Raw genomic sequence first — 12,843 nt, 5'->3', positions numbered from 1 at the left:
ATTCAAGTACCGAAAGTAATCTGAAGCTGACCATCCTCTCAAGAAATTTACGAAGCACGTTCGTGGGGCCAATCAAGCAGTAGCTGTTGAGAGACGCTGGGTTCTTCCCGATACTGTTCTTCCCGGGCTTAATGATGGATATTATTGTACTGTCTAGCCATTGTGACAGGAAAGCTCACGTGAGCCAAATGTCGTTGGAGACTCCAATGTTGCCTCTGGGGAGTGTCCAAGTGTTGGATCATCTGGTTGTGGATGGAATCTGAGCCTGGGGCCGTGTCACAGCAAGAAGAAAGAGCCTGCAACAATTCCAATTCAGTGAAGGATTCATTATAGGGTTCAGAGTTGTGAGAGTTGAAACAGAGGGGCTGGGGGGTCTGTTCAACTCGACGTTTCTGCCAGAGAAAGCTAGCGGGATAGGAAGGGGACGCCTATGCTGTCGCAAAGTGTCGTGAGGTGTTCTGCAAGGATCGATGGATCAGTGCACAGAGCACCTTGGACGTTAAGACCATGGGCAGTTGACTGTCGCTGGCAGCCCAAAAGGTTACGTAGCTTGGACCAAACCTCCGATGAAGAGGCATATGGCCCCAGCATTTCTTTTTACTCTGCTTAAGAAGGTAAAGAGCCTTAGCAGGGAGTACTTAAAAGTGAGAAGGTTGGTCTGTGAAAGGTGGTGTTTAAATGTCTGCAATGCCCGGTGGCGGTCCTGGAGAGTGACTGCTACAGCCTTGGTCCCATGGCACTGGTCGACGATGAAGGGGACCTGTGGATAGAGGGACAGCAGTGCTAGCAGCATGAAGAATAGTGGCAGAGACACCTTACACGACTGCATCAATGCAACTTGAAAATGTGGCGTCAAAATGCACAGCAGATGTACATAAAGGCCAGTTGGCCCTGCGGAAAGCCCAACTTGTGGGTCTGTCTGCCTGGTGGCAACAGGGGAATGACAGAATCACAGGAAGGTGGTCACAGGCCAGAATTCCCCATCAATTCTTGTACATATGGGGTACCGGGGCGAATAAACTCCACTGCCGTTCTTGGCCTGGCGTTCCTCCCATGGTTTGGCAAGGGAGGACAATGGGCAATGATTTATGATCATACTTCCTTCTTGCATTGTACTGAGACTTGGAACACTTAAGAGACTGCTGGCATTTGATCTCCAGCAAGTGATGACGTTGTACGCTTCATGGTGTGTCATCCGTCCTGATGCCACTCACTCCGACCAAGGGCCCTCCCCACAGGTGCCACCCAACCTCAGCAAGGGCCACCTGGTAGATGGTCATTGCCGGGAGTCCTGATGTCCCAGGGAGATGGGCATGTACTACATGGCACACATGGGGAGTTAATGGTGCAGGCATCAGCAGAGCAATCCCTGTGGTGTCAGGGGGCTACAACAAAAGCGTACATGGCGGCTCTACCACAACGGACTGGCTACCGTGCTGGATATGAGGTGCAAAGGATTGGGAGTCCATGGTCCTCGTCGGCGCAGAAAAAGACACTGTGTAGTGGGTATAGGAAAATGCACACAGGAAGATGTCCACACTCAAAATGCACAGCAGATGTATATGAAGGCCAGTTGGCCCTGCGGAAAGCCCAACTTGTGGGTCTGTCTGCCTGGTGGCAACAGGGGAATGACAGAATCACAGAAAAGTGGTCACTGTCACAAAGATCACAGGATGATCAATGTAGGGAAGCCACAAGAGTACAGGAGAGGAGAGTGTGAGATCGATAGCAGTAACAGTGCTATGAATGGCACTGAAGTGGGTAGGGGAACCACCACTGAGGAGAAACTGCAAGATCCGGAACTGAAAGAGAGCGGGTGACCTTGGGGTGCACAGATGGTGTCTCGCGGTCAAACTGTGATACGAGGCTTCCAGTGTGAGACACCTGGGAGGGGGTCCTGGTGGGGAAGGGGGAAGCCCCATCACTAGCAGGTCCAAAGGAGGAGGGGCAGTTCTTCAGCTGGGGAGAGGGAGTGGCTCCCAGACAGGAAGTCATGGGCACTGCAGGGGAGGGGGAGGAGGTGGGGGACAGGGCTGGGGTGACGAAGAAGTAGGAGGGGGAAAGGATGTAACAGAAGCAAAAGTTGAAGAAAGTGATACTGGATGGAGTGTCTCATATTTTTGCTGAGCCTCAGCATAAGCCAGGTGATCCACGCACTTTTGCTCTTGGCTCTTCCTTTCTCTCTTGAAAGCAGGGCAATCCAGTGAGTGAGGGGAGTGGCAGTCATGACAATTGAACACAGGGGCTTCACTCATGGAGTGGGTGTATACAGTCACCACACAGAGGGTCCGCCATACAGCTGGAAGACAAATGCCTAAAATGCAAGCACTGAAAGCACCTCATGGGTGGTGGGACATACAACTTCATGTCAGATCTGTAGCACATAACCGTGACCTCCTCTGGGAGGGTATCCCCCTTGAAAGCCAGAATGAATGTACCAGTATTGGAGCAGGTGTCTTTGCGACCCTTCTGCACTCGTTGAACGAAATTAACGTCTTAGTGCTCCAGATTAGCCAGGAGTTCCTTACCAGTTTGCAGGATGAGGTCCCTGTGAAAAATCCCTTCCTGGACCATATTTGGAGATTCTCGAGGGGTAATAGATACTAAAACTTGGCCAAGACAATCACAAGCATTAAGAGCTGCAGATTGGGCAGCATAAGAAGGTTCGATCAACAGGGACCACGACTGCATCTTAATGAGAGAGTCCACATCACAAAACTTGTCCTCGATATGCTGCACAAAAAAAAAATGGCTTTGTGGTGATGAATGTGTCCCCATTTGTCCTAGTACAGGCAAGGTAGCGGGAAAGTGTTTCAACCCAAGGTGGCGAGCCTGGTCCTCCTCCCATGGTGTAGCCAGGGAAGGGAAAGCCGCAGGGTCATACAAAGCAGCATTCAATGATCCTTCACTATTCGAAGAAGCCAGGACGTTTGAGAACAGCCAGATGTGTGCAGCTTGGTATGCTTCATGCACCAAGTGTCCGACCTGATACCACCCACTCGGGTCACACTAAAATCAGAAAATTTAGAAGTGGAGGTCTAACTAAAGTGGGGACCTAAATGCCAAAATGGATGAAACAACAGACATACAGAACAAAATTGAAAGCAAGACATGGGTGTGACCCAGCCACAGCAAGGGCCACCTGGCACAACAGCCGTTGCCATGAGTTCCGATGCTCCAAGAAGACAATAGACCAATCCTTGGCATACATGAGTAGGGAGCAGCTCAGGTATCAGTAATGTGATCCCTATGTAGTCGGGAGCTCAGCCAGATGGGTATATAACAGCCCCATCTCACAGACTGGCTACACGTGCTGGTGACCTAGCACGGTGGAGGGGGGCTACAGCGGGGAAGGAAGAGGGGAGAGGAATCCACATTGTAGACATTTGGGAGGGAGTTCTTCCCCAAATGGCTCACACTAAAATCAGAAAAATTTAGAAGTGGAGGTCAACTCAAGTGGGAACCTACATGCCAAAAAGGATGAAAGAACAGACAGATGGAACAAAATTACAAGCAAGACAGGGAAACAAGTGGATAGCCAGGTCGATATAAATCAGAACACAGAGAGGGGAAGGAGGGGGCAACGAGAAAGGAGCAAGGATAGGGAGGGAGGGCAGGGTGAAGGAAATGCAGCCAGTGAAGGAAGAATAGGCCACAATAGCTCGGGGCCCCATGTGCACCACACATAAACTCGCAAAAGACACGAGCCCCCTGGGGGTGAAACACTCAGGAGGATGCAGCCCTTGTAGGAGCGTTGGTAGATTCTTGCAGAATCAACACTTACCAGCACTGGTACTGAAACAGTTAACCTCCCAATTATTAGTACCAGATTGGTATGATGTGAATTCTTGACATTCTGCATTGTAGGGTTAAACGATATTTTTCTGTGGGCAAAGACATTTTGTCTCCTAAACGATCCTCACTCACTCTCTCATGAAAACTTTATACATGATGTTTATGAAAGAAAAAACACACTTTATGTCGGATGTGATCGATTTTCATGTACAGGGGATAGTAATGTGATGGTTGTGTTAGAGGGTCAACAACGCAGGTAAGGCACGTGTTGCATTGGACCATGTGTGTTCAGTACAGACTGGGCATCAGTGCAGGTTGTTTATGAGTAGCGCACACTTCGTATATGCATTCAGAGCCTGAGGTCGACGTGCAATGAAAGGCCAAACACAGTTGCGAAGAGGGCAGATTGTGGGAGCCCGATCAGCTGAAGCATCAGTAACCAAGACAGCCAACTTATTGAATATTTCAAGAGCAACTGTTTCAACAGTCATGACAGCCCACACAAAACATGGAAAGACATCATAGTGTAAACGCAATATTATGCGCAAATCAAAACTAAATGACAGAGACTGTCGTACACTAACACGAATTGTGTCAAAACAACATAAAACTACGATGGCTAAAGTGATTGAAGAGGTCAAAAGCCATCTGTAAAGTAATGCTTTAATGCTTAACGAAGTTAACTTCTTTAGTAATGGATTAACGATTACTGAAATTAACTTTTTGATTAACGACGCCCAGCTAGGGGTACAAGATCCTCATTACTGGTTGTTTCCAGCTAAATTAAACAAATGAAAGTTACAAGTTATAAATTTATTTAAAAAATACCCACTCATAATATAACATGTTTGGAAATTTTTTTGGAACCGTGATTCATTTCATGTTCCTGTAGCTTTTCCACACCTACAATAGCCAGCTTAATTAGCAACTAGTTTTTGGTCAGCATGTGAGCAAGACATTTACGTCATTTTCAATTAGTCCCTAATGTACATAAATCTAACACGCAACCAAAACCAAGACATTCAATGACTAAGACAATCAGAACACCATGTTACTCCAATAAACACTGAAGGAAATACCACATCCCCAGGCTACCATCTATGACATAGCAACCAAGCATATAGCTGTGCACAGCAGGTTGCCACTTAATGACACTACTCCTTGACATCGAATGACAATCTGACAACACAAACATGCTGTCAATTGTGCACTGCAGGTTGCTGAAGTTCCAGCCCACTTAATGACACTATATGTGGAGATCGAATGAAAACAATCTGACAAGACGAACTTGTTGGGTTGTTTTTAAGCAAACCTCCAGTCAGCCTCCCCACCAGAGGTATAAGCATGTTGCTAAACTGTGCCATAATCGCAAAGTACCTCGTTTCCACATGTCAAATCGGTATTTCTCTGCTGAGCAATTATTTTGGTCGCCACCAAGTCCACCTCGACCTCACTACATTGCTGGACTCTTTTCAGTCCAACCTCTAGCAGTTTACCACTCTCTGCCGACCACCACGTCATGGACTTCGTTTATATTAGAACATTCCACTGAAACATGACTATCAGTGTAAACCAAGCAGCATGGACTTATGTCCGAAGAAATCTTTGTCGTTTTATTCTGTTCCTTAAACTTAATAATCATGAAGTTGTTCTTTGCCACCTGGCACTTCAATTTTAATAAGTTCTTCCCCTTAGTCACAAACCCTACAGGAAGTATAAAAAGTTTGAAGATCACAGCCCCTGCCACACTAAACCAAAATTCCTGATAAATGCAATTTACAGACAGCAAAGCAACAACTGATTCATTCTTGAGGCAACTGGAAAAAACACACACACACACACACACACACACACACACACACACACACACATCAGTGCTAGTTTCGATGGCATAAAGTTGAATTTAGTTCTTAACATACTTAATACCTTCTTATATCTCTAAAAATAAAGATGATGTGACTTACCAAACGAAAGCGCTGGCATGTTGATAGACACACACACACACACACACACACACACACACACACACACACACACACAAACAAACATACACACAAAATTCAAGATTTCGCAACCAACGGTTGCTTCATCAGGAAAGAGGGAAGGAGAGGGAAAGACGGAAGGATGTGGGTTTTAAGGGAGAGGGTAAGAAGTCATTCCAATCCCGGGAGCGGAAAGACTTACCTTAGGGGGAAAAAAGGATGGGTATACACTTGCACACACACACACACACACACACACACACACACACACACATCCATCCACACATATACAGACACAAGCAGACATATTTAAAGACAAAGAGTTTGGGCAGAGATGTCAGTCGAGGCGGAAGTACAGAGACAAAGATGTTGTTGAATGACAGGTGAGGTATGAGCGGCGGCAACTTGAAATTAGCAGAGGTTGAGGCCCGGTGGGTAACGGGAAGAGAGGATATACTGAAGGGCAAGTTCCCATCTCCGGAGTTCTGACAGGATGGTGTTAGTGGGAAGTATCCAGATAACCCCCTTTGGTTCCGTCAGATTCACCTGGTCCTACTCCAAATCCCATGCCACTTTCCTTGATGTTGACCTCCATCTGTCCAATGGCCAGCTTCACACGTCCGTCCACATCAAACCCACCAACAAGCAACAGTACCTCCATTATGACAGCTGCCACCCATTCCACATCAAACGGTCCCTTCCCTACAGCCTAGGTCTTCGTGGCAAACGAATCTGTTCCAGTCCGGAATCCCTGAACCATTACACCAACAACCTGAAAACAGCTTTCACATCCTGCAACTACCCTCCCGACCTGGTACAGAAGCAATTAACCAGAGCCACTTCCTCATCCCCTCAAACCCAGAACCTCCCACAGAAGAACCCCAAAAGTGCCCCACTTGTGACAGGATACTTTCCGGGACTGGATCAGCCTCTGAATGTGGCTCTCCAGCAGGGATACGACTTACTCAAATCCTGCCCTGAAATGAGATCCATCCTTCATGAAATCCTCCCCACTCCACCAAGTGTGTCTTTCCGCCATCCACCTAACCTTCGTAACCTCTTGGTTCATCCCTATGAAATCCCCAAACCACCTTCCCTACCCTCTGGCTCCTACCCTTGTAACCGCCCCCGGTGTAAAACCTGTCCCATGCACCCTCCCACCACCACCTACTCCAGTCCTGTAACCCGGAAAGTGTACACGATCAAAGGCAGAGCCACGTGTGAAAGCACCTACGTGATTTACTAACTGACCTGTCTACACTGTGAAGCTTTCTATGTGGGAATGACCAGCAACAAACTGTCCATTCGCATGGACACAGGCAGACAATGTTTGTTGGTAATGAGGATCACCCTGTGGCTAAACATGCCTTGGTGCACAGCCAGCACATCTTGGCACAGTGTTACACCGTCCGCGTTATCTGGATACTTTCCACTAACACCAAGTGTCAGAACTCCAGAGATGGGAACTTGCCCTTCAGTATATCCTCTCTTCTCGTTACCCACCAGGCCTCAACCTCCCCTAATTTCAAGTTGCCGCCGCTCATACCTCACCTGTCATTCAACAACATCTTTGCCTCTGTAGTTCCGCCTCGACTGACATCTCTGCCCAAACCCTTTGCCTTTACAAATGTCTGCTTGTGTCTGTGTATGTGCGGATGGATATGTGTGTGTGTGCGCGCGAGTGTATACCTGTCCCCCCCCCCCCCCCCCCCAAGGTAAGTCTTTCCGCTCCCGGGATTGGAATGACTCCTTACCCTCTCACCTTAAAACCCACATCCTTTCGTCTTTCCCTCTCCTTCCCTCTTTCCTGATGAAGCAACCGTTGGTTGCGAAAGCTTCAATTTTGTGTGTATGTTTGTGAGTCTATCAATATGCCAGTGCTTTCGTTTGGTAAGTCACATCATCTTTGTTTTTAGAGATATATTTTTCCCAACGTGGAATGTTTCCCTCTATTATATTAATACCTTCTTACAGTTATAAAATGGAAGAACTGTTGCTTATGGTGTTACATTTCACCAGTTCTAAAATCAAGATTCTGTTACAGTTAATTCTTCTTTCTAAACAACTTTGACCATGCATGAAATGTGGGAGCTGTCACCAGGTAGTCAGTGTTATGTTCTTTGTAGTGGTTAGTACCTTCATTTTCTTATATATTTTCTCTGCCGTCGAGCACTCATACAGCTGCGATGGTATAATTTACATCTGAGGGAATGAGTGTAATGCGGCGAAATTCAAAGTCCCGCTACATCATTCTCATGTAGCACATGTTTTCATTGTGGAGGGGACAGAGTGGTGGGAGGTGGGGGGTTGGGGAAGGAGGAGATGTAGTGAGGAGAACACTGAAAAAACTGAAGATGCTGTTTGTGGAACTGCAAAGGTGAAGGCAAGAATGGAACTGAACAGGATCACGGGAGACAGAAAAAGAGGAGCATATTAAGGAACAGAAAGATGGTAGTAGGAGGTACAGAGGAAGAGGCGGCGAACTTATAGTCCCATCATTACCACAAAACACAGGTACCAGTCCCTTCTTGATAGTATTGGTGGCACAACAGACTGATTGGCTGCTAGAGCAAATTCATAACATCTAACTCTCCTACTATATGAACTACACCAATTTTTTGATAATAATGTTTGGTGAGTCAGTGGATAAATGCCAGACTATGGTTCCAATGGACTCGTGTTCAATCTCTGGTCTGTCACAAATATTTTAAAGCTGTGGATTCTGAAAAACCGTTAATATTATTTTATTGGTTATTAGTTTCACCTTATCTACAAGCCATCTTCAGATCTTAAGCAGTTTAACATGGTCGCCATTCACGTGCCTTGGCACGTTTATTTTATTGTGCATGTTCAAATTTGAACTGACAATGTCAAACAATAAGATAAATGTACCAGATAAAGAATCAATGGTAAACCAAAATTAGTAATCAATAAAATTACATTTGTGATCTTTACTATTAAGGGTTTTTCTGAAACCACAGCTTTACACAATGGATCACTTATCTCCTAATTTGACAATGTCAAATAATAAGACATCATTTTAATCTTCTTTAATCACTTGTTTCTGCTCTGACAATGTTTGCTGATGTGAAAAATTCAAGTTGCACTATGGTCTGAAACCCACATTAAACTGTAGACCCTTCTAATTGGCTGGGTAAGACATGTAGAAGGATGGAGGAAAGCAACAGCATACTGCATCCAAAAGGACGATGCCTAGCAAAGCACTGTAGTGTTCAAACCATGCTTCAGACTATGGCAGCTATATTTTTATTTACTTAACCCAGCGGTGCATGCACCTGGAAACAGGACGGCAGTACACGCAGCTGGTCTCACTGACCCTTGCAGTTTCTATCTTTCTGAATTAGCATTTAGATGTATATTATGGATGGAAGTGTTTATTAAATGAAGTAATATCATTAAAATCAGTTTAGTAAATATATTTAAGGGATAAATTTAATATTTTGGTCAAAAATATTTACACAAATGGAGATACATAAAATTTAGCTGTTATCAAAATAATGCATGTATTCAATCAGATATTTTGTCGATACAGTCTTGGCACACAGTAACAGAATGTTCAATGCAAATGTATTTCTTGCAGTTCTTACAAATATACCTTGTTTTTCTGTTTTTGCTTCTGCAGCCCACACTCCGTCCTCGTGAAGCAGCAGTTGATTTCCCTTCAGAAATTTTCACACTGAAAGCTCTCCAATTCTCTCAGTTATCTTCCTTGGCAATATTTTTAACATTACTCTTTGCTGAAGATGATTATGCTGAAGCGCAAAAGAAAGCTGCCTCAAAAACTCTCTTAATCTCTGTCGTTTTTTCCGATTTGAGTTGAAAATAATAGCACCATTTATCGCAGCTGTGTTCATGATGCTATAAAAAAAATTAAAAAAAAAAAACTGTTGGCCATCATCTTGTGTTTCTGCCTACATTATATGTTGCACTCATTCTGTCTACAATGTCAACTCTACCCTTAGTAAGGTCATAGAAAGTGATAATTTCTAGTTTTTTATCATTCCCTGTATTTTCGTCAGTATTTCCATTATGGTGCATCGTTGACAGTAGTAATACCACTTTATTTCGTTTAGGCACATAAGAGACTAAGATACAATTTTTCTGAAACCCAAACACAGATGACTTTTCTTGTCGGTTTTTAGTGTTAATAAATCCCCTTGGGACCTGTCTCTTGTTCTTCCTCAGGGTACCAACAATGGTCGTCTCCTTCGTAATCAATGTGTTTGCAAGCTCGTAACTTGTAAAATAATTGTCGCAAGTTATGTTGCGGCCTGTATTCAGGATAGGTTGGCAAGGTCTCTGAACAAAGTTTAACTGGTCTGTTGTCCTGTCTGTAAGGGCCTTCAGGCTGTTGCCCAACATACACCTCCATGTTGAATGTGTAAAACATTCTGGCATCCACTGCTGCAAAAATCATTACTCCATACTTGTTTGGCTTATTTGGCATGTACTGTCGGAATCTGCATCTTCCACGGAATGCTTCTAGTTTTTCATCAACTGTCACGTATTCAGAAACTGTATAAGCCTTCTGAAAGTTTTCAACAATTAGACTGAACACCTGTCTTATCACCGCCATGTGATCTGTTTCCTCCCTTTCCATTCTCGTTTGTTTATCGTCAAGTCTGAGGCATCGAAGAAGAAAACAAAATCTGTTTATGCCCATTGTGAGATGAAATATTTCAACTCCTGTGTCATCTGTTCGCCACAAATCTTGTGGACTTAGTCCATGGGCACACATTACACCAGAGTAGTACAATAATTCCAATAAGGCCTTTATTTCAGCTTTATTAGTTTATTGTGCATCTCTTTCCCTTGAAAAGTTTCCCTGGATACTTTGAATGTACCTACTAGTGCAGTCAACAAGTATGTGTATAATGTTTTCATCAAAAACAGTTCCCAGCACTGTAGAGGATTTGTAGCACATTTCTAAATGGCTGGTCCTCAAAGTGTTAAGTTGTGAATGAGAGTCAAACATGTGATGATTTAAGAACTTCATCACATATTTTCACACAGAACATAATTCATCTTGAGTAAAGGAAATTTACTTTGAAAGTAATGCTTCTTGAACCACTATTTGCAATATTTTCCCACAACCTGATTGAAATGTAAATAGTTGTGACGACATGCTCATCAAAAGCATGTTTGTTGTTACGAAGTACTGCATAGTCTGCGTCCCAAAGCCTTTCACTCATTTTGCCGTCAGCAGACGCTTGTGTGTGCACTGAGTTTTGTTGCAGGAAATGGCACATTTTATTTGTAACTTAAGTTTTATTTTCGTGTTATTCTCTCATTTATGTTTTATTACTGCAGTATTATTCTGCTGCAATGGGCTAAAGCAAAATATTTTGTTAGAGTGAAAATCCTTGCCAGTAAAAATTACAAAAATTGAACAGAAAATAACAGCAATGAAATTCCTGGCTTTTTGCAGGATGAAAAAATTCCTGTGTTTTTCCCAAATTTTCCAGTGTGTATACACCATGTAATATGACAAATGGTGGGTTGGAAAATTCTGAAACACCTCAACTGAGTTGCATGAAGCAATGATGCACCCTTGTGGACCATCATGTTCTTTCCATTGGGCACTGAGAAATGATTTATGATAGATTCCTGAGCACCATCTTTTGGCAATTCTTCCTGCACCTGCTACCACCTCAACAGGCACAGTCAATACATTTTACTGTATCAAAGGAAAATTCTATCAAGAAAACTGACCAATAATGTGTAGTACTGCCAACAGACACATAGGAAAGTGTAAGTGATATGCTTCCTACTGTTTGGAAATAATAGCTCCATCCTTGTGGGGCACTGCAGGAGGAGGGGGCAAGGGGGGGGGGGGATGAAAAAGAGTACAGAAGGCTAAAATTAAGTGCAGGTCACACAGAACCAAGGATTAGAGGGATCCACCTGTAGTGAGAACAAGGGTATAAATATTCAGCTTTAGCTTCCGGTGTACACACAAAAGAAAGCATCATGAGGAACCCCGAAGTCCTCAGGAATGACCAACAAGAAGAATCCATGCAATCATTTTGATCACGGGGGAAGATTATTGGTGCAAAAGAGGAGGGTGTGTAACAAACTTTATACAATGAATATTCGACAAATGCTCTCTGAGAATGCACGAGTAAACCAAGCCAGTCACCGCAATTTGCTTGTTAGATCATTGGAGGAGGAATGACATTGTGTGAACTATGTTCTTTTCTAAGAGGAAGATTTTTATAAACAATATTAGGGATAGGCTAGATTGCCACTCACCATAAAGATGAAATGTTGAATTGCAGACAGGTATAATGAAAACACTGTTACACATTTAGTTTTTGGCTAAAGCTTTCCCCAAAAAAGTAACACACACACACACACACACACACACACACACACACACCTGCAAGTGTGTGTGTGTGTGTGTGTGTGTGTGTGTGTGTGTGTGTGTGTGGTTTTTTTTTTTTTTTTTTTTTTTTTACATGGCATAACATAAGCTCACCAGGTATTGTAGATGTTTAAAGTGAAATGGTAAATTGTTATGAATAAGTGGGATTTGGGGTGGGAAGTCTCTCTTGCCTGCACCACTTCCCATCAAAATTTCCACTTCTACATTAACTTGGAAAGAAGTAACTTTAAGCCTCTGCGAGTGAATGGTTCTGAGGAGTGAGATAATGCTTAATGCTCTCTAACAGAGTTACATCACGCCTCGCTTTCAGAAGGAGTTTCCACAGAGCAAGTTTAAGTCCAATTTTCTCAAAGTACAGAAAGTCTCGCTTCGCGATCTTCATCGGATTCTTGAGATTGCATAGTCTTTGTCTTTTTAGCCGTTCTGTAGTATTTAGAAAGACTCAACTGCCTTGTAGGCATGTTTATTCGTAAACAGAAAGAACTCAAACCACAAAGCAAATTTAATAAACTCGTTTTTCCTATCAAAAATACAAATAAAATCTCTCAAAACTAGCAAAGCAATATCATTAAATGTTAGTTCGTTTTTATAAAGATAAGATTGTGGCATTTAATGCTGTCACTGATGTAAACTTCTGAAAATACATCAGTCTCTGATATA

General features: G+C 43.6%; 1 protein-coding gene across 6 annotated transcripts in view; it reads right to left on the bottom strand.

Annotated features, from left to right (window-relative positions):
- Positions 1–12,843, bottom strand: part of LOC126235716 (protein ECT2) — a 236,580-nt gene that overhangs the window by 168,626 nt on the left and 55,111 nt on the right. The window lies entirely within an intron of this gene.

The sequence above is a fragment of the Schistocerca nitens genome, chromosome 2 (genome assembly GCF_023898315.1).
Source record: "Schistocerca nitens isolate TAMUIC-IGC-003100 chromosome 2, iqSchNite1.1, whole genome shotgun sequence".
NCBI classification, from domain to species: Eukaryota; Metazoa; Arthropoda; class Insecta; order Orthoptera; family Acrididae; genus Schistocerca; species Schistocerca nitens.
Note: the sequence above shows the minus strand (reverse complement) of the source record. Positions and strands in the feature narration are given on the sequence as shown.